This window comes from Taeniopygia guttata, chromosome 1A (assembly GCF_048771995.1).
Source record: "Taeniopygia guttata chromosome 1A, bTaeGut7.mat, whole genome shotgun sequence".
NCBI classification, from domain to species: Eukaryota; Metazoa; Chordata; class Aves; order Passeriformes; family Estrildidae; genus Taeniopygia; species Taeniopygia guttata.
The window spans coordinates 55,730,721-55,748,891 of NC_133025.1; the positions used below are offsets into that span (position 1 = coordinate 55,730,721).

Genomic DNA, 18,171 nt, shown 5'->3' on the forward strand with positions numbered 1-18,171 from the left:
ATTTAGACATTTCCTCTCTGCTGTCCTGCTGGAACCATGAAGTCCTTCTCTTTGGGTGGAGCTGTATGTGGTTTGAAGCAAGGAGGAAAGAAAATGATTCTTTAAACAAGGCATTTGTGTCATTGTAGGAGTTCTGGCAACACAGCATGAAGAACTGATGTTCTGTGTATGAAATACCATTTTCAATGGAAAATGTTTGCTTCCAAGAAAGTATATTAATGTTTCTCATTTCAGTTCTGTAAATTTTACAGAAGCCAGGCTGGGGTAGGAGAGTCCAGTTTTGGTTTTGTAAGTCCAAAAAAACAAAAGCATGGATGACGGCTGCACTTACTGTTTCTGGCTGAAGTGTTGTCTGTCACACATTTGAAAAAAAATCAACCTTCCCATCTTCCTAAACTGCTTCTTGTATGTCTAAAGTAACCAAGACAAACCCAGCCAACTACAGTCAGAGAACTGTGATTTACACAGGTGAGGATATATGACAAGTTTGTCTGGGTTTTAGACTCCGTATCTCAGTTTCCATGCTCAGCCTCAGGTGTGGCTGAGCCCTTCCTCAGCAGGGGAGGCTGATGCAGGAGATGTGAGGGCAGCCAGCTGCTCCTGTGCTCCTGATGTCTCTCAGCTTCTCCCAGAGACACTTAGGTTCTGGAAAGTTATTTGCAAAGTTGGTTCTGTCATGAGCTCTTTTTTATTTCTTCTTTCCATCTGATTTCCTCAATGATATGAGCTGACTAGACAGGGCTCAGGGCACTTTCTGGCTCAAAAATTTCTATTCTCTCCTGGCCCTTTGGACATACTTTTTTTTGAGATATTATCTGCCACAGTTCAAGTCCTAGGCCTGTGCACTTTAATCTACTGCCTTGATATGTGATCTTCCTGTGAATTTTTGTCTTTAGGATCCTGATATTGCCTAAAAATAGCTCATGGTAATTCTGTTTTATTATTTTTTTTAATCAGACTGCACTATTACTGTAAGATCTGTGGAACATAAGGGCTGTGATACACAGCACTGTAACTGCAGTGAGAATCTAATGAAATACAGTCCTTATGTAGTGAAGGTTGCTTATGATCACCCAGTTATCTAAGAGAATAGCTTGGGTTTTTTTGTGAAACTTGTGTCCGTTTTTAAACAAAAACTTAAAATATAAAAGAAAATGTAAACGTTCCTCATTAGTATTTTATGTCTCTCAAATAGTCAAAATGAAACTGGTGAGCCAGTGGCAGTGTCTGCAGTTAGCTTTATTTTTAAAACTTCTGTCTTTCTCTTGAACGTATTCCAGATATGCATTTTTATCTTCATACCTCCAGAAGACACAGTGAGTATTTGACAGATAATTGTAAACCTGATAAACTTTCTTTGCACTTTTACACATCTTGATGCTTGAACTTATTTAAATATCATTGTTATATACGTATTAGTACAGCAGAAAGGATGGGCTAAGAAACACATATTTTGTTAAGAAGGCAGTTTTTAACTGAATTTCTCTTGAATGTAGTCAAGCCACTCTGTACTTATGGAAAGCTTCTTTGATGTCCTGTCCTGTCTTTAGATTTTCTCTCGCCTTCTGTGTCCCTTGATAAGACTTTTGAGACTGAAGTAGGATATTGAGGTTCCTGTTTCATGGACCAGTTTGTTCTGTAATAGGACAGTAAATGGTTGGCTGGCTACTTTTTCATCAGGAAGTTTATACTGCCCTAGAGATTTATCTGTCACTGAAAGCAACATCCATGCTGATTGCTCTGAAACAGCAGTGAAATTCAATAACTGTGATTGAATTGCTGCTATTGGGATAATGATGGAGGGGAACACTACAAAACAATGAACTGTCAGGGTTCAGTAGAATTCTGCCCTTTGTTTAGTATAATGTTTGTGGTTTCCAGTGGCTTCTACTTTTTGTCAAGTTTGCTACACAGGTGTTTAAAATTGTGTAACAATACCTGATGATAGCCATCTAATCTTTTGACAAATTATCACTTTCAGTGCAGAGTAGCTCCCCACACACATTGGGTACTACTCACCCTTGTTACTACAGAGGAAATAATTGCATCTGCTTCTTCACTCAAAAGGGAGGAATTTTAGGTAATTTGGTTGCTTTTGATTCAAGAGAAAGGGTAGCAGAATTTCTGGCAAAAGGTTTGTAATCTGGAATAAATGTTTCCTGGTTGTCTTGAGTGGTTAAAATAAATGTCAGCTGATTGTGGGGGTGTTAAAGGATGTGACACTCTGCTTATGGATCTGGGTTTCTTCCTGCACCTGCCTTTTCTGTGCTTTTTCCAGCTGATACTCTATGTGATATATTTGAAACCTAAGTGCAGATGTTATATAATGAACCCTTTTTTTGTTGGTTTATGCACCTTTACATCACTTCTTCTTTCATCGCTTGTTTGAGGTGGCTTCTGTTAAACTCTCAGAAAGATCCCAATGGTCATCCTTCATGTCTCTTGATATCAATGCTGTGCCATACAGACATATTTTTTTCTCTTAAAAATACTTAATCTGAAAAAAATAGCTTAGTTTCAAGCACACTGTTACATGAGGAAAACCTTGCTGCTTTTTTCTTGTTTGTTTTTTTTTTTATTTGTTTCATTGGGTTTTTTTACTAGATTTAGCCCCTTTTAAGTCCTAAAATACTTGTGAGCTTATTAAGAGTGCTTCTCTAAAATATCAACAAATAGTATTGCTGAGAGCCCTGCACATGAATAATCTTAAAATACCGAAAGAAATGTTATATCTGCTGTCTTCCCAGAAGCCCTGTGCATCAGCCAGTAAAAATAGATTAGTGATATAGTAGTAGCAACAGTCTCTGTCTAGAACTTGTTCCCTTTGGAGTGGGATGTGCAGAACTAAATCCAGACAGGCACATGGGAGACTGGCAGCCCTGTGGGTAGGGATGTGAGTGGGGAAAAAAGCAACATTGGTTGCATTTTTGCAATAGCTCTTTTGATGCTGAACCTGGGAAATCATGAGATGACTTTTAACAAAATTCCCGGGATCCTGGAAATTTGCTGTCTTCTCAGTGAAATTTTTCCATACAAGGTCAGTATCTAAACTCCCTAGTGGCGTTTTTCAAATATACTTTTAGAACAGCTAACTCTTTAAACTTGGCAAAGACAAGCAGCTGCAGCCCTAAAATGATCCTTGGCAGCTGATTACCGCTTTGCCCAGCTGGCAGGTTTTCCTGTTGTTTTCCTCTTGCCTTTTGTGTCAGGCAGTGGTGATATTTATTTGTCCTCTAATGAGAAAGCAGTTTCCTCTATCCCATATTAGAACAAAGTCTGATTTTAATTTTGATTCCTGAGGCCCTTTATTTTTTTCCTCTCACATGCAACTGCCTAAAAGCACCTTGGGTGCCGTCAAGAACTGCATGTTCATTTTTCTTGCCTTATAAATATCTGCACAGCCTCAAGTAATTAATGATTGTTTCCTCCTCCTGTGTTCATAGTCAGTGGTATTATTGATACTGGCGTTACGCACACAGAAGTCTGCACAGAGAATTGAGGAATATGTTGAGGAAAAAATTCATTGTAGAGACAAAGATTTTAAACTTAGATTTCTTGAAACTTTAAGTAGCTTACCATAGGAATTTTTTATGTTTTAAGTCCTGCATGCAGGATATCATTGTAATTCTGTTATTGTTTGGATTACCATATTTCCCATATTTCTTTGGTAATAGTTTTCTGTGTGTTAGGTCTTGGTTTTGTTTATTTTTTTCTTTTTTTTCAAAGCATCTCTGTGACAAATGCAGATAGCTCTAAATTGGTTTTGCACTTGAAAGTAAGAAGGACCCAGTGGTGAGAGTGAACTTTTCTTTGAAAAGGAGTAACGTATCATAGTTTCTAATGGAGCTCATTTATCTCATAGGAGGTGAAGCCACCTTTCTGAATGGAAAGGTTTTTAAAATTTTTTAAACTAACTTTACGTGTTTTCTATGGTGTCTTGATAATCAATGATCTCTGGTCTAAACTTAACGTCTCATCTAAACTTAATCTCTCTTTCCCCAGAGTAATCCTTTAAACTATTCCTCTCCATCCTAAATAAACTGTGCAAGATTTAATGGTTAGCCAAAAATGAAAATTCTAGATGATTGAAAAATACTTCAAATTAGTTTTTTTGCCATGGTATGAACTGCACTGTTTTAAGGGATATTTTATCAGCTGTGCTTATTGTTAGCTTCTAAATTCCCTAGGGCACCATATGTGTCACCAGTTTGCATATGACTTTAGCTAAGGTCCAAGGTGGTGCTGCACTTCATCTATGGAAATTATCTGCCAACTTTTTCTCTGTGAATAATGATAAATTGATATTGCTATTATATTTTCCTAATCCATGCCCCTCTCTGAATTAAAGCCAAAGGACCCAAACCTAACATGTTACTCTGACATTTATTATATAAATTTATTTTTATACAAGTAGTTGTGCCATGCCTTCATACACCAAAAATGTAAACATTCTTTCTGTTCTATGAACTTACTGAACTCAAAAGCTCTTCAAAGGACCCTTGGGAAAGAAACCCACCAGAACATCTTTGCAAAGTTCTTCTTGTCTCTGTCTTTGTTTATGCTTTTTTCTGTCATGTACACAAACAGTTCAGGGCAGGGAAGAACTTAAAACACTTGAAACATAGCAGATGGAGACAGATAGTGACTAACACTATCTGATGAGTTACTGATGAGATTCTTGTACTTTGAATTTTGCTCTAAGTAAAGAAACTTGCCTGGAGGTAAACTGGTATTTGAGCTAAGAGGAGGAGCCACCTTATGCTGTTGTGCTTAGATTTAGGGAATGTTGTCCTTTGGGTATGGAAACATGGTCAGACAGTGATTCTGGAGGTTGCTTTGGCTCCCAAAGCAATTTTAGTAGTCCTTTAGAAGGCACTGGTCAATTGATAGGCCAGCCAAATAAATGGCAGACAGGGAAAGAATAGGAATTCCTTTTTCCTGGGTTAACCCTGACATCAATACTGTTCCATAGTGCTGTGAACTACCTGGACAAGGGAAAGCAGAGCACCTTCAGCAAGCTTGGGGATGATATGACATAGAGAGGGAGCAGCTGCTATGGGTAGGGTAGGGGTGCTTTTCAAAAGGACTTTTACAGACTGGAAAGACGTATTGAGAGGAATTAGTTATGGTGAAAAAAATAAATGTTTTACAGTCCCTGGTGGAAAAATCTCTGTGCAATAGCAGAAGCTGGTGCTTGGAGAGCAATGGAGATATGGGGAGCTCATGAGACAATAATGTGCCTTTGTGCACCAACTGTGTTTGGTCATGGAAAGTGAGCTTGTTAGTGGTCAGACTACATCTGGAGTATTGCCTCCAGCTGAGGTGAATATTAAGAGGAGATTCTTTACTGTGAATGTGGAGAGACACTGAAAAAGGTTGCACAGAGAAACTGTGGATGCCCCATCCCTGGAAGCGTTCAAGGCCAGGTTGGATGGGGCTCTGAGCAATATGGGGCTCTGAGCAACCTGGTGTGGTGGAAGGTGTCCCTGCCCATGGAGGGGGCTGGAACTAGGTGGTTTTTAAGGTTTCTTCCAACTCAAACCTTCTATGATTCTTTCAAAACTAAACTCCTGTATGAGTTGAGGCAGCAGGTAGTGCATCTTGACCCAGAGGGGATCTGATAACACTTTTTTGCCTGTTGCGATCTGCAAATGTTCCTCTAAGAGTTTAGATTCCTGGCTGTTTAACTGGAAATATAAATGGCCCAAAGCATGGGCCTGCTGAAATAACCTTTGTTGTTGGTTGCTGTTCTTTGTAAGGCAAATAAAGTAGTTGTTTTGCCTCGTGAAGGAGAAAAATATGCACAATCTGCTTTGTCTTGGATAGCAAAAGAAATAATATTTTGGTCATGATTCCTGCTTCCTCTTGCATCTCCATACCTGCAAGAACTTAAGTTATATTCTCATTGAACATACCATATTATATATCATATTGTATCTTCAGGCATCATCCTAATTTTTTAAGTTACTGTGAGCTTCTGTCCTGAAAGAACTATGGACTTAAGACAGAATTTATTCTTGAGTACTCATTTTTCATTTTTCCTTATAAGAGATCAGGTACATAAAATAAACAACAGATAAGGTGATAATGAGCTCCAGGATCCAAATATTGCAAAAAAGTGTTCCTCAAGGTAGGACAGCAAGTACATGCCTGTTGTAGCTGGGTATTTATTTCCTTGATTTTGAATTAATTTCCCAGCTTCATGCATCTGCTTTGAAAGTCTTATGAGAATGTCATTATTCATATAAATAGTTTCAGTTCTGGAAGAGGTAAAAAGTCATCATTTCCACCCCCACCTTCACTCCCTCTCCTCAGGCTCATGTTAGTCATGGTAACTGATAGAAAGGCTTAACAAAATACTCTGCCCAATGTCTTGGACATGGTGCAAGGTAATGAAGATGTTCAAGCCCTGTACAGAAGAGGCCAAAGAAATCCTTGGAGAAGGCAAAACTGAGCTGTTGTTTGGTTGGGGTTTTGTTTGCTTATTTGGTGTTTTTTGTGGTTTGTAAACACTTCTGTTACTTTTAGATTTTAAAGGTGTAAGTGTATACCACAGAGCATGTCTTTCTGTGTCCAACTCATTTCAGAGTCATAATGAGCATGCCCTAAACCATAAAAAAGATTAGGAAGCAACTAAAGAATAAGTAGCAGTGTTTGCAGTGTAAAATGGTGAGTCAGAGTCATGGGTGCATGTGGCCACGGACTTGGCAAAAGCAATCTGCAGTGAAGGGAGAGAGACCCAAATTAAAGTGTGTATCTTTTTTTTTGTGAGTAGGTGTGCTTTATTTTTCTGGTTTTATTTTTCTTATTTTATGGCATTGCTCATCTAAACAGTTCTTTATTTAAAAGAAAATTGAGAAAAATATTCCAGTGTGCACTGGCTAAATAATAATATGGATAACATGAAGATTTTGGCACAAAGAAAACGTAGAGCTTTTGTTCTTGTTTAGCTCTGTGAGTAATTTCCACTTTATTTGACTCTTGCTGCATGAAAATATCTTGTGTGCTGCCACTGCTGATTAATATTTTACCATTTTAATTCAGAGGGACATGTACAGAATGTACAAGTGTAAGGGCAATCAGATGTTGACAACCTGATGTGATTTGATCATGATTAATAATAACTCTGCAGGGCCTGGCTTGTTTAGAGACTTAAAACCAACCAGCCAAACAGCCTCACCACCAGTACCCCATCCCCCAGTATTCTCACCTTCTCTGATACTAGAAATCTTCTGTGCTTATGTGCACATCAGTGTTCTCTAGAAGCTCCTCTTTTGCTTTCTTGCTTGCAAATCTGAGCCAAATTATGGATTGTACTGGCAGAATTTCAGTTTTGTTATCAAATTTTCCCATTTCAAGGAGTTAACTTTTTTTTTTTTTTTCTGTTGGCTTCTCTGCTGAAACTGGATCTTGAGTAGATGAGGGTAAAATTCTGCTAAGCTACTGTTTACAGAATGTCTGAAGCTTTGTCCCTTTGGTGTGATGTAGTGTATGAGCAACAAAGTCTAACCCCAAAGTACTCATTAATTTTGGTTGTTTATTTTAAAATAATTAAAAAAATATATAATCAAACATAGCTATTGTTCTGTTATATTCCTGGAATCAGGACAGACCATAGTGTGAGCAAGAAAACATTCCTCTGAACACACATAACAATTTTGCTTATTTTGGGTTAGGGGTTGGTTGCCTTCCTAAATCAGCATCCAGCAGAGATCCTTGCTGTCAGAGAGGAGCAAGTAAAAAGCAAAAGTTTACCATTGTGTACTGCACTTAATACATAGGCTTCCAAATCTAAACATCATAATCCCTCAGCTCACCAGAGAGATCACTGAGGAAGACAGTAAGGCTTCTTGTGGCTCACAGTATCCTCACAGTCTAAATAATTGTGACTAGAATCTCTTTCAGCTATATCATTTGTGTTTTTCAATCTCTTTGTGAAAACAAAATGGATGAATTTTCCCTTTTCAAATCAAATATTGAACAGTCTCTCCACTGAATAGGAAGCATAGGTGTTTCTAGCAGCCAGCTGCTGCTTTAGAGGGAGGTGGCAGAGGTACAGGATGTATGTTGTGTTCAGAGGAATGCACTCGAGGTCAGCTTGGCAATCATCCACTGCTGCTGTGCTGTGTTGGCTCAGCTGGAGTATTTATATCCATTTTTAGCATCGCTTCTAATAAATCACATATGTAGATGTCTTTGCTGTGACAAATGCATGTCTTAAATTTGAAAGTTATTCCTTCTGAGTTGGGGACTGGATGCATTTTGGAGATTGGTTGTTTTGGATCATGTAGGACTGAACTGAAAATAATTTCTGGGACACGTTGTCTTCATTTTGTAGCTTCCAGGTATGAGGGTCACAACTTATAAAGTTTTTGCTTGTTATGGAATAGAGGGACTGATTAACAGCTGAATCTGAAACCTGTTAGACTACAGCTTTTGCTGTATTGTGTCCCATGATACTGTGGGATTGCCTTAAAATTAAATATTAAATTACAATTTACTGAAGCAATAGAAATAGACTATTTCAAGAGCAGAAAACCACCCCCTCAAAAAAAATTCCTACTCTTACAATATAGCCTTAATTATTTGTTATAAAAAGCTTAATGGAAGCTTAAATAAAGTAACATAAGTTTAAATAAATGGCAATGTACTATATGATATAATGCTACTGAATTCCAAGTGACTGCAGTCCAGATGAGCAAGTGCTCTTTGCAGCCTGTCGGATGCAGCTGTTTTCCTGTTGATGACAGCATTCACTCCTAATGGTTATAGTGCTGAAATCAAAGGTAACTCTGCAAACCACAAACTCTGAAAACCATAATTTTTCTTTCATTAATTTCTGTTCAGCTATCTCTTCCTTCTATAACCTGTAATTTTGAGACAAAAGAGTGTGAAAATTTAATGTTTCTGCTGTTACAGTTGCAGGAGGTTGCTAGAAGTAATATGACCAAAGGATCATTATAATTCATACTGAGCTTTCAAATTATAGATTCAGAGCTTGAATGAAAGGGTCAGAAGGGTTTCTGGGTGAAATAAGGGACAATATTGAGAGATGATGATGCTTAAGCTCCATTTTTTCATGGGAATGCTGAGGATCTTTGCCCTGCTGGTAGTTAGGAGAAAATGAGAGTGGTTGATTTACAATGGTAGCATCAGACAGCTTTCAACTGAAGAACCATTAAAAAGTACTGTATTCTTCTTTCTCTTTTATTAAGCTGAGAGAGGTATAGTTCATACTTCTGACAATGCAGTTTTCTCATATTTAGCTTCCCAGGATGTGTTAGACATGCCAATTATGCTTCAGGGCTGGGTGTTGGACCATGTGGTCTCCTGTTATGTCTTCAGTTTGTGTATTTATAGAACTCTTATTGATCATTAAATATAATTTTTCTCTAAGTTCTCACACTTCATGAAGCAATAGTACAATAGACAGATTTCCCTTTTTGTTAGAACTCTTAGCTCCTCCTGCTTAAAAAAACCATCAAATTGAGGAATGGACTTCTAAAGAAGCTGCAGGGGAATGGGTGCTGTGACAGGTGAATGTCCAGCTGTCTAGAAAGCTGCTGGCATCATCCATGCCTGATGCTATGGGATTTTATCTTAAGAAGTTTTTTTGTTGTTGTTGTTTTTTGATTGGTTGGTTTTATTTTTTTTAATTGAGGCTTGGTGGAAATGGTCAAGTCTTTCTATTTTGCCTGAAAATTCTCTCATACCATTTCAATAATATAACAGTCAATGCAGAAAGGAGTCAGGAGCTTTTTGCAGTCAGGGTGTGCTTGGTTTCTGCTGAGTTTTGCATGGTACAAATGTGTAGCAGCAGAAGGGTTGGAGGCCTCCTGCTGAAATTGGGTATAACGACCAAAAGGATGAGAATCAAAAATGGAGGAGCAAATTACTAGACCTGTCTTGTTCACAAGTTTCCTGCTACAGGAAAATAATCACTTACTATTAGACAGTTTATTACTTTAAAAAGAATAGTGAGGCTACAAGTGAAAGTAACTTGTAGAAATCTTTTCTCTGAATTTATTCATGTGTTTCTAGTTCTTAACAAACTAAAATACAGGACTACTCTTCTACAGAGTAACAGACATTCTGCATTGCCAGAGCTGCTTATTGTTTTCTTAAGTAAGCGCTCCCAAAATACATTAAAGATGAGATTAGAATATAGCTTCCATAATATAGAAAAGAAAATAAGAAAGACAAAGGATTCCTGATATGTAAGGATTTTTTTTCTTTTTAAAGAGATATTTGAAAGACACATTTCCTTTGACATAGGTGCCCACTCACACAATCTGCTGTTAGTATGTGTTGAAATACTTCTTGTTGCTTACTTCCTGAGCTAAGTCACTAAGTTATGAAATTCAGAACTTCCTTTTCCATAGAATGACTTGATAATGCTCATTCTGTGTCTGCTTTAAAGATTGCCTCCCAAATAAGCAGGTTTACTTGCACAGAATCACTGGAATGTAAGGATTTCTGCTTGTGGCACTGGCATTCCTTTATAAGGCATGGGTAGCTGTGAGTAGATGTCTTTTGTTTTTGTGGGTTTTTTTTCTTAAATAGTTTACTGGTTTTGAAGTAAATAGATGTGCTCTGGGAGAGTCTCAGAAATATGTGAAAATAAAAATATACACAGTTTTTCTCATCTTGGCCTGTAGCTGATACTTGTATCAGATCTCTCTTGAAGAATTAGAACTCAACAGGAGGCCGGTAACTTCTTTAGTAGCCTGTGACCAAACTTTTCTGTGCAGGAGAGAATCTGTGGTCTAGATCTAGTTTTTCTGCTGATATCAAAAAGAAAGCTTGTTTCTTGCTGCTGTTGAGGACCAAGCCATCTGTCAACGTCCAAAGGCAGTTGCACTAAACCGAATTCTCATGGCTTGGGAGAGCAGCAGCAGAAGCAGAACAAGAATGCATTGATCCAAGGCAGTTACCCCTACGAAGAGAAACACAGGCTTGTGACCTTCCTCATTGCACACCATGGACTTGTTTTCTAATTTGGACTTGGTTTCTGACATTTTCTTGACCTTTCCTTCCTATTTTTCAGTCACATGCAGTCTGAGAATAGTGATGATCTTTGAAATTATGGACAGGAGATGAGGGGTGAGTGTCACTATGGCCCCCCACATCATCACCTTGCAGCGCATTGCCAAAGGCTTTATTTTCCTGAAAGTGAAGTGTAGGTAATACGTTTACTAGAGTGCTGTTTAAATATATCAACATGTATTTATATATATATTTCTAGATGTCAAAATATCAAATACATCCTAGCTGTTTAAAATGTAAGTACAGGCAGACTGGATAGAAAATTTTTCATTGTAGTGCATATATACACTAGATATACACATTTTCATTGCACTGTAATGTATTAATTAAGGAACATTGAAATGCAGTTAATTATTCACCCCTGCTGGTACTGCATTCTTTGGACTATTTTTCTGACCAGTGCAAAGACAATCAGAACTTCAAAAGTGTCTCCAAAATTTTTTTAAGTGAACAAGATCATTTTAGTAGCTCTGTTTTGTGCACATATGTCAGTCTTGCCCATTTCTCAGAATGTGGAGTCTTTCTTTGTTGATTTGTCCTGGATTTTTCCTTTATCCTTATGTATAAGTATCTAATTGTAAATGCAATTAGAGGCAAACTATGAAAATTCCAGACCTTTCAAGGTACAGCAGTGACTCATATGCTAATATTCTCTTGTGTTTCCTTATAGCAAAATAATAAAATCCTTGCAAGATCCCTCTTTGCTGCATTATATGTTAGTAGCAATAATAATACAAACGAGATGCCAGCAATACTGTACAGCAATAGGCTGTACTGGGCTGATTATTTTTGAAGAAAATGGTCTGAAATAGAGACAACCTGCTGTATGCCTCTAGTACCATATATTTGTCAGGAATCCACCTGGAAGCCTCAACTGTGACCAAGACAGTTTCTGTCAAAGTCTCTTTTTCCTTTCTTTTTTCCCCCAAACTTATGGGAGGAGGTAGATTGCAGAGAAATCTCCAAGCCATTGAAATATAAACAAAAATAAACCCTAGAGTGTTTTGGGTGGCTCCAGTGGAACACGTAGCTACTGTTTGCCTAAGTGGCCCTGTAAATTTGGGTTGTAAAAAAGATAACTCTCTTGTGTGAGCTAGCATGAGAGGTGGGTGGAAGTTTTAGGTTTTGTTGGTGTTGTCTGGTCAGCTATCAGTAAATCTTGTGATGCTGCTTTTCCTTCCTCTTGTCAGTGGAGCTGTCAGCTGTGGGCATGGAAGGAGCATGCTCCAGGTTTGCCTTATCAAATACCTTCCAAAATGAGGTTTCTTTAGATGGCTTTGTGCTCAGTCAACCTGTGGAAGGAGCTTCTGGGTAGAGAAAGGCAAGATGTATTTTAAAATGAATGTGGTGTTCTGAGAACTGTTACAGACTGCCCAGAAAAGTGCTTGGTTGGGTTGGATCTGGCACCTGTGTCTCTAGACCTTAGAAGCCTCTGGCAAAGTGGTGTCTGATGAGTTTGGAAAGGAATTTAAATTGAATCAATGTGTATTATATGAGTGGATCTGCTAAATGCATTTCAAGAATATTTTCTGCATTCTTTGCCACTAATAAGTTATCCACACGCAGTGGGCTAAAGCATGATGTAATATTTAGTACTGCTGACATACCACTGCTCCTGCTGTACCTCAGATAACCTCTGCAAAGACTAACTTCAAGTTCTGGACTTATAACAACCTTTTTTCTTTCCAAGTTTGATGAAGTATGAGAGCTTCCTGTATCTGCATGGAGGAGACAAGCTCATTGAATACCCAAAATGTCATGAGTTACTTCATTGTGGTTGCATTGGTTTCTCTACATTTCCTTACTCTCCTACTGGTTTTGGTCCTTACTGTAGGATAATTTATAGAGGAGGGAATGTACAAGCTATTCCTCTTCCAGCAGTTCTATCTTTGTTTTGCTAGTTCTATCTTTGTTTGCTAGCTCTGTCCAAGAGCAGTCCTTCAGTTCCTATACAGACTTTTCATAAACTCTTAAGTGAAGCCTAAGGAGAAAGGAAAGCCCTGTGGCCACAGTTCCCACCCATGTGCTGCTCTGATGTCTGTTCTGCTTTCACTGGGAACGTAACTGGTAAATAAAAAGCACAGAAGAGAAGCCCTGGGGTTGGGCTCTTCCTCAGAGCTGGATTTAGTCTTGCATTGCTCAGAACCACATCCAAAGAGCTGTCTGTGATCTCTCTTTGAGCCTTGTGAGTCTGAACTTTGGCTGGCTCAGCTGTCAGACGCTGAATGTCAAAGCTAGGAGGCTGCTGCTTTTCCATGGAAACACTCTGTGAGATTGCAGAAATAATCAGGCACGTCTGCTGGTTGCTGTGCCCTATTGTTGGGTGCTTCCAGACAGTGAACAGAATTGTCCTACCTAGACAAACCGAGTTTTTAACTGAAATCTGCTCTAATTTTGTCATATTTCTTGCTTATTATTTTTTAATTGAATGCATTAGTGTGACAGCTTATTCTGCTGTTGTGAGGCAAGCCTTTTGATGTTGTCTTTCCATTTCTCTCCATTCATGCACAACTTGCAAAACCAGAGCCAGCCTTCTTGCTTCTGGGTAGGAAGCACCAATATGAGCTGTTTTATGCCTCAGAGGTGCAAGGCCTGAGCTGCAGTGTGCTCTCGAGGGAGCCCGTGCAATCATACATTCTCCTTAACAATTCTTCTGTGCGCTACATTTTGCTGTTGACATAAAAATAATTCAGCATTTACAATGTAAAATTCTGCTAATTAGCTGTGTCTATTATCAGCAGTTAGCAAGAGGATTTTCTTTACTAGAGGAAGGGGCTGAAATCTACAGCCTTTCGATGGCTGGATTTTCTTGAAATTAGATTTTTCATCATCTATATTCCATAACAGTTGAAAATTATATTTATCATTGTGCCTGAATAACTCTAGATATGCTTTAGTATTGGCTTCAGGAAGAAACAATATCCTTGCTACAGGCATTACTAACTCGAAGGCAGTACTGATACAGCTCAGTGGGAGAGGTGCCATAAACTGCTTGGAAATGAAAGCAGTTCTAGTTTACAGAATGTGTTTCAGTGTATTGGGCTGGTGCCTGATCTGAAAATAACTGTATTTGGAGACATAACAGTAAAAGTCTTGTTTCTTATATTCCTATAACTCAAAAGTTATTCTGGAGAATTGTCTAAGAAGGAAGGATGACTTCCAGGCTTGTGGACCAAACAGATAAATAAGATGGCCTAGTACAACTTCTGTCCGTGTTTCTTTATTGTCCTTTAAGTGATAGTTGCCAAAAATAGACATCCACAGGAAGGGCTGTTGTAACACTGGAGGAAGGATGGCTGCAGGGGATGGAGGTAGTGTCATTGAGATGGAGAGAAGGAGATAGCTCATCTCTCTGCTGCAAGTGCTTCTGTAAACAGCAGCAGTTTGGAAGGGAAAGCTTTACCGCCTGGAACATTGACATCGTGTGAATCAAACGCTGCCAGTCAGAACAACAGCAAAACAGCTGCCCTTTTTTCCACACCCAGCACACATGTCCTCTCAGGGCACCCTGTGAAAGAAGAAAATAAATTCCATAGTCTTGTTTCCTGTGGCACTGAGGAGCATGTGCAGCCTGAAATTGCTGGGGAAGTAACAGGAGCGCAGCGCACCAGGCCTGAGGTCTCCTTTTGCATCTTCAGAGCCTTTACGCTTGCAAGAGTAGATGTATTTTTTTTATACTCTTAAAAATGTAGACATCCAGTTTCCCTTGAGGTGCACTTCTTCAGTACTGATGATAAAAGGAACACATGACCATTTTGTGCCCCTGTGCTTGTCACTGGTGGGGCTGCACCTCGAATTCTGTGTTCATTTCTGGGCTTCTCACTATGACAAAGACATGGAGGTGCCGGAGCACGTCCAGAGAAGGGCAGTGGAGCTGGTGAAGGGTCTGGAGTACAAATCCTGTGAGGAGCAGCTGAGGGAGCTGGGGGTGTTTAGCAGGAGAAAAGGAGGCTCTGGGGGGACCTTATTGCTCTCTACAACTCCCTGAAAGGAGGTTATAGCAAGGTGGGGGTCAGGTTCTTCTCCTGGGTAACAACTCATTGTCCTTCAGTTTGCACCGGGGTGGTTTAGATTGGATTTTAGGAAAAATTTCTTCACTGACAGGGTTATCAAGCATTGGGACAGGCTGCCCAGGGAAGTGCTGGAATCACCATCCTTGGAAGTGTTCAAAAAATGTGTGGATGTGACCCATGTCTTAGTGGAGAGTACAGTGATGCTGGGTTAACAGCTGAACTCCATGATCTTGGAGGTCTTTTCCAACCAAAAAAGTTCTGTGAGTCTATATTTATATTGAAGCTGATTTCTCTGTACAAACAAAGGTGATACTATAACAGAGCTGATCAATGTTCTATTGTTTTGCTTTGCCTGGCAGTAAATGTTGCAACTGTCAGGAATAACGAGCCTGTTTCAGTAGAACTCCAAAAAATGATATAACAAATGGGCAACAACTTGAAGCCATCTGTGTGTGAGGCCTGACATGTCACTTACTTAGATGCTGTGGTTGGTTTTAGTTAAAGCTTTCAAATCTTATGCAGACAATGGCAACCAACTGCTGTCTGTATGCCTCATTCTAAACTCACATAACTTGTTTGGGGTGAATAGATTTTTAAGTGGTCATTACCAAAGAGACACCCCCCTCCTTATCCAATTTAAAAAAATAAATTTCTAAGGCTTAGTTTCAGACTTCATCAGCCTGAATAAAATGGCAAAATCTCGGGCTGTCAGATAGCAGCTGGGACTGGAAAAGCTGAAGCACATGGTGCCATTGTTGTGAAAGACAATCCTTTCAATGGAATCAATTCAGTACACCGGATGTCAATATGTTCTTTATTTTCCATTCATGTCTTCCAGCTAAAACCAGTTTATTCCTAGACTTCTGTCTTCAAGCCAAGCAAGAAAGAGGGATGACTAAATTTTCTTTGTCCACCCCTCCTCAGAATCATTTGGGATGTGCTGTTTTCCTCTGTCCCTTTCAAGGAGCTTGAATAAAACTTTTGTCATATGAACAGAGGATACTTTCTTCAGTGTTAGGCCATATATGTTACCTATTATTTCTATCAAAGATTGTAGTGTGTCCCATTGTCCCTTCCTTTGTGTGATGGCTGCTCCACATAGTTGATTTTTTTTTCACTGTGTCTTTGTAAAATCAGACCTAATAATTAAAGAAATTCCAAATAAGAAGCTGAAATGGATTCTGACCGCTGTTGCCCTTCATTCTGCTAGCATTCCTCCTATAATGAGTACAGCTAGTTCTTGTTCAAGAACAGATGGTCTAAGGGTTTTTATGGTGTATGGAACAGGTTTTCCAATACCAAGATGGCTTATAATATTTCAGTAAACAACTTAATTTTTAAATACAAAGTTGGAATTAACATAAATCTAGAAAACTGTTTTGTAGGAGGTGTCCCTTTCATGGTGGAAAAAAGACTGAAACTGAACTTGAATCCCTATAATTTTGAAGTAATTTTGCTAAGAATTGTAATTGCTCCATTTTTTTAACCCCAGAAATATATAAATGCATAAAAATCTCTAAGTACATCAAACCTAATTTCAGAGCTACTGTCTTTATTTTTAAGAGGCAAAAGGGAAATTGTGTTGCTGCCTTTCATGATGCTTTAATGCTGAAAATTTTTATTATTAACAATTGGCAAGTTAAATAGGATACTGGCTTTTGTTCCTTACTTTGTTTTACTGCTGTTGCTGATGGATAATTAGGTTTGGTGTTCATACAAGCTTAAAATTTTTTTGATGATGTAAATATTGCTTATTTAGAGGGAGAAAATGGATTGAAATCATCAGCATGAGTCAGAATGGTCTGCTAGTCCTGGATAGCAAGTTGGCAGACCTGGGTTTTGTCCCACACCTTTCACCAGTATCCACAATAACCTTGTGAGTTCCTTCTGAAATCTGGGTCCTTGTCAGCTTTCTGTGGTGGGGACTTTTGTGTTGATTACAGATACTCGTGCTGTCAGTAGGGATCTGAAAGGCTTCCAGTGGTAATGCACCAGCAGTTTAACAGTGGTGTCTCTTACCAATGTAAATTTCACTGGGCTTGCTGTGAAACACAATAAATATCCTTGTGCAGTAAGGATGAAGAAAACTGAAAATTTGGGTGGGAGGAGAGAGAAAATCATAGAACTCTGTATCTGAAACTACGTGCAGACGAAGATGTGTTTTTGTGATGGTGGGGTCCAGCTCAGAGTTTTAAATCTTTTAGAAGAACGAAAGCTTTTCTGCAGGACCAGCTCTTAGAAGATTAAAGGAGAAAGGAAAGCAGTTTTCCTTCTTCAAAAGAATTGTTTTCTAGACCTAAGTTAGCATGCAGGAACTTGAGGTCCAAATTTGGTGCAGCTTCAAGTAAAATTACCCTTTTATTTTTTTAGGGGGTCATTAGTCATAAGCACTGAGTGGTTTTGAGAGTGAGGCAGAGAAAGTTTGTGTGAGTCAAGGCTATTATACATTCAATGTTTCAAGCCTAAAATATTTTGAGACTGTACGAGTCATCAGTATTTAAAACCCTAAATGTTCTTTCAAACCCCTTTTATTTTGCAGAGAAGATCATTATGGGTTGGATGTGAAAAGCCACTTCCCTTTTCCCTGTAGGCATCATCAGTGGGAATTCTCTGAGCTGGTGCACACACCTTCACTGTAGGTGTGGAGCCGTGCAGGGTCTGGCCCGGTGAGAGCAGAGGTTTCAGGCACACCTTTGATATGGAAAAAAAGCCTTTTCCAGACACGCCTCTGCTGGCAGTGCAGCAGAGACAGAGCAGTTTTGCCTGCTGCCGAATCAGCATTGATGCCGGCAGAGGCAGAGCAGATCAGCTTGAGAGAAGCTCCGGACCAAAACAGAGGGTCTGTGCAGTTCTTGTTGAGCAGTAGATTATAGTATCTTGAGGGGAGCAATTTCAAAGTCCGGGAGATAGAGATCAGGCAGCAAACGTTTCCAATGGTGCTGAAATTAAGCCCATTCAGGGGAAATAAGCCTACCTTGTCAGGGGGAAAACCAGATCGCAGGTAATTTCCCTGCTTTGACAGCAGATAGAACTCCCGCTTAGCGTCACCTCCATCCGGGGGGTGCTTCCCCCGCACTCGGCGGGCACAGGCCGTGTCGAGGTTCAGCCGGCC

The 18,171-nt window shown here is 39.2% G+C and overlaps 1 protein-coding gene and 1 long non-coding RNA gene across 2 annotated transcripts in view; one reads left to right on the forward strand and one right to left on the reverse strand.

Moving 5' to 3' along the window:
- FGD4 (FYVE, RhoGEF and PH domain containing 4) overlaps nucleotides 1-18,171 on the forward strand; it is a 102,742-nt gene that overhangs the window by 16,484 nt on the left and 68,087 nt on the right. The window lies entirely within an intron of this gene.
- On the reverse strand, nucleotides 10,564-18,171 carry LOC115493404 (uncharacterized). The gene is made up of 2 exons (XR_012053586.1): nucleotides 18,034-18,171; nucleotides 10,564-10,936 (listed from the first exon to the last, which is right to left on the reverse strand). It is a non-coding gene; the product is annotated as an uncharacterized lncRNA (long non-coding RNA).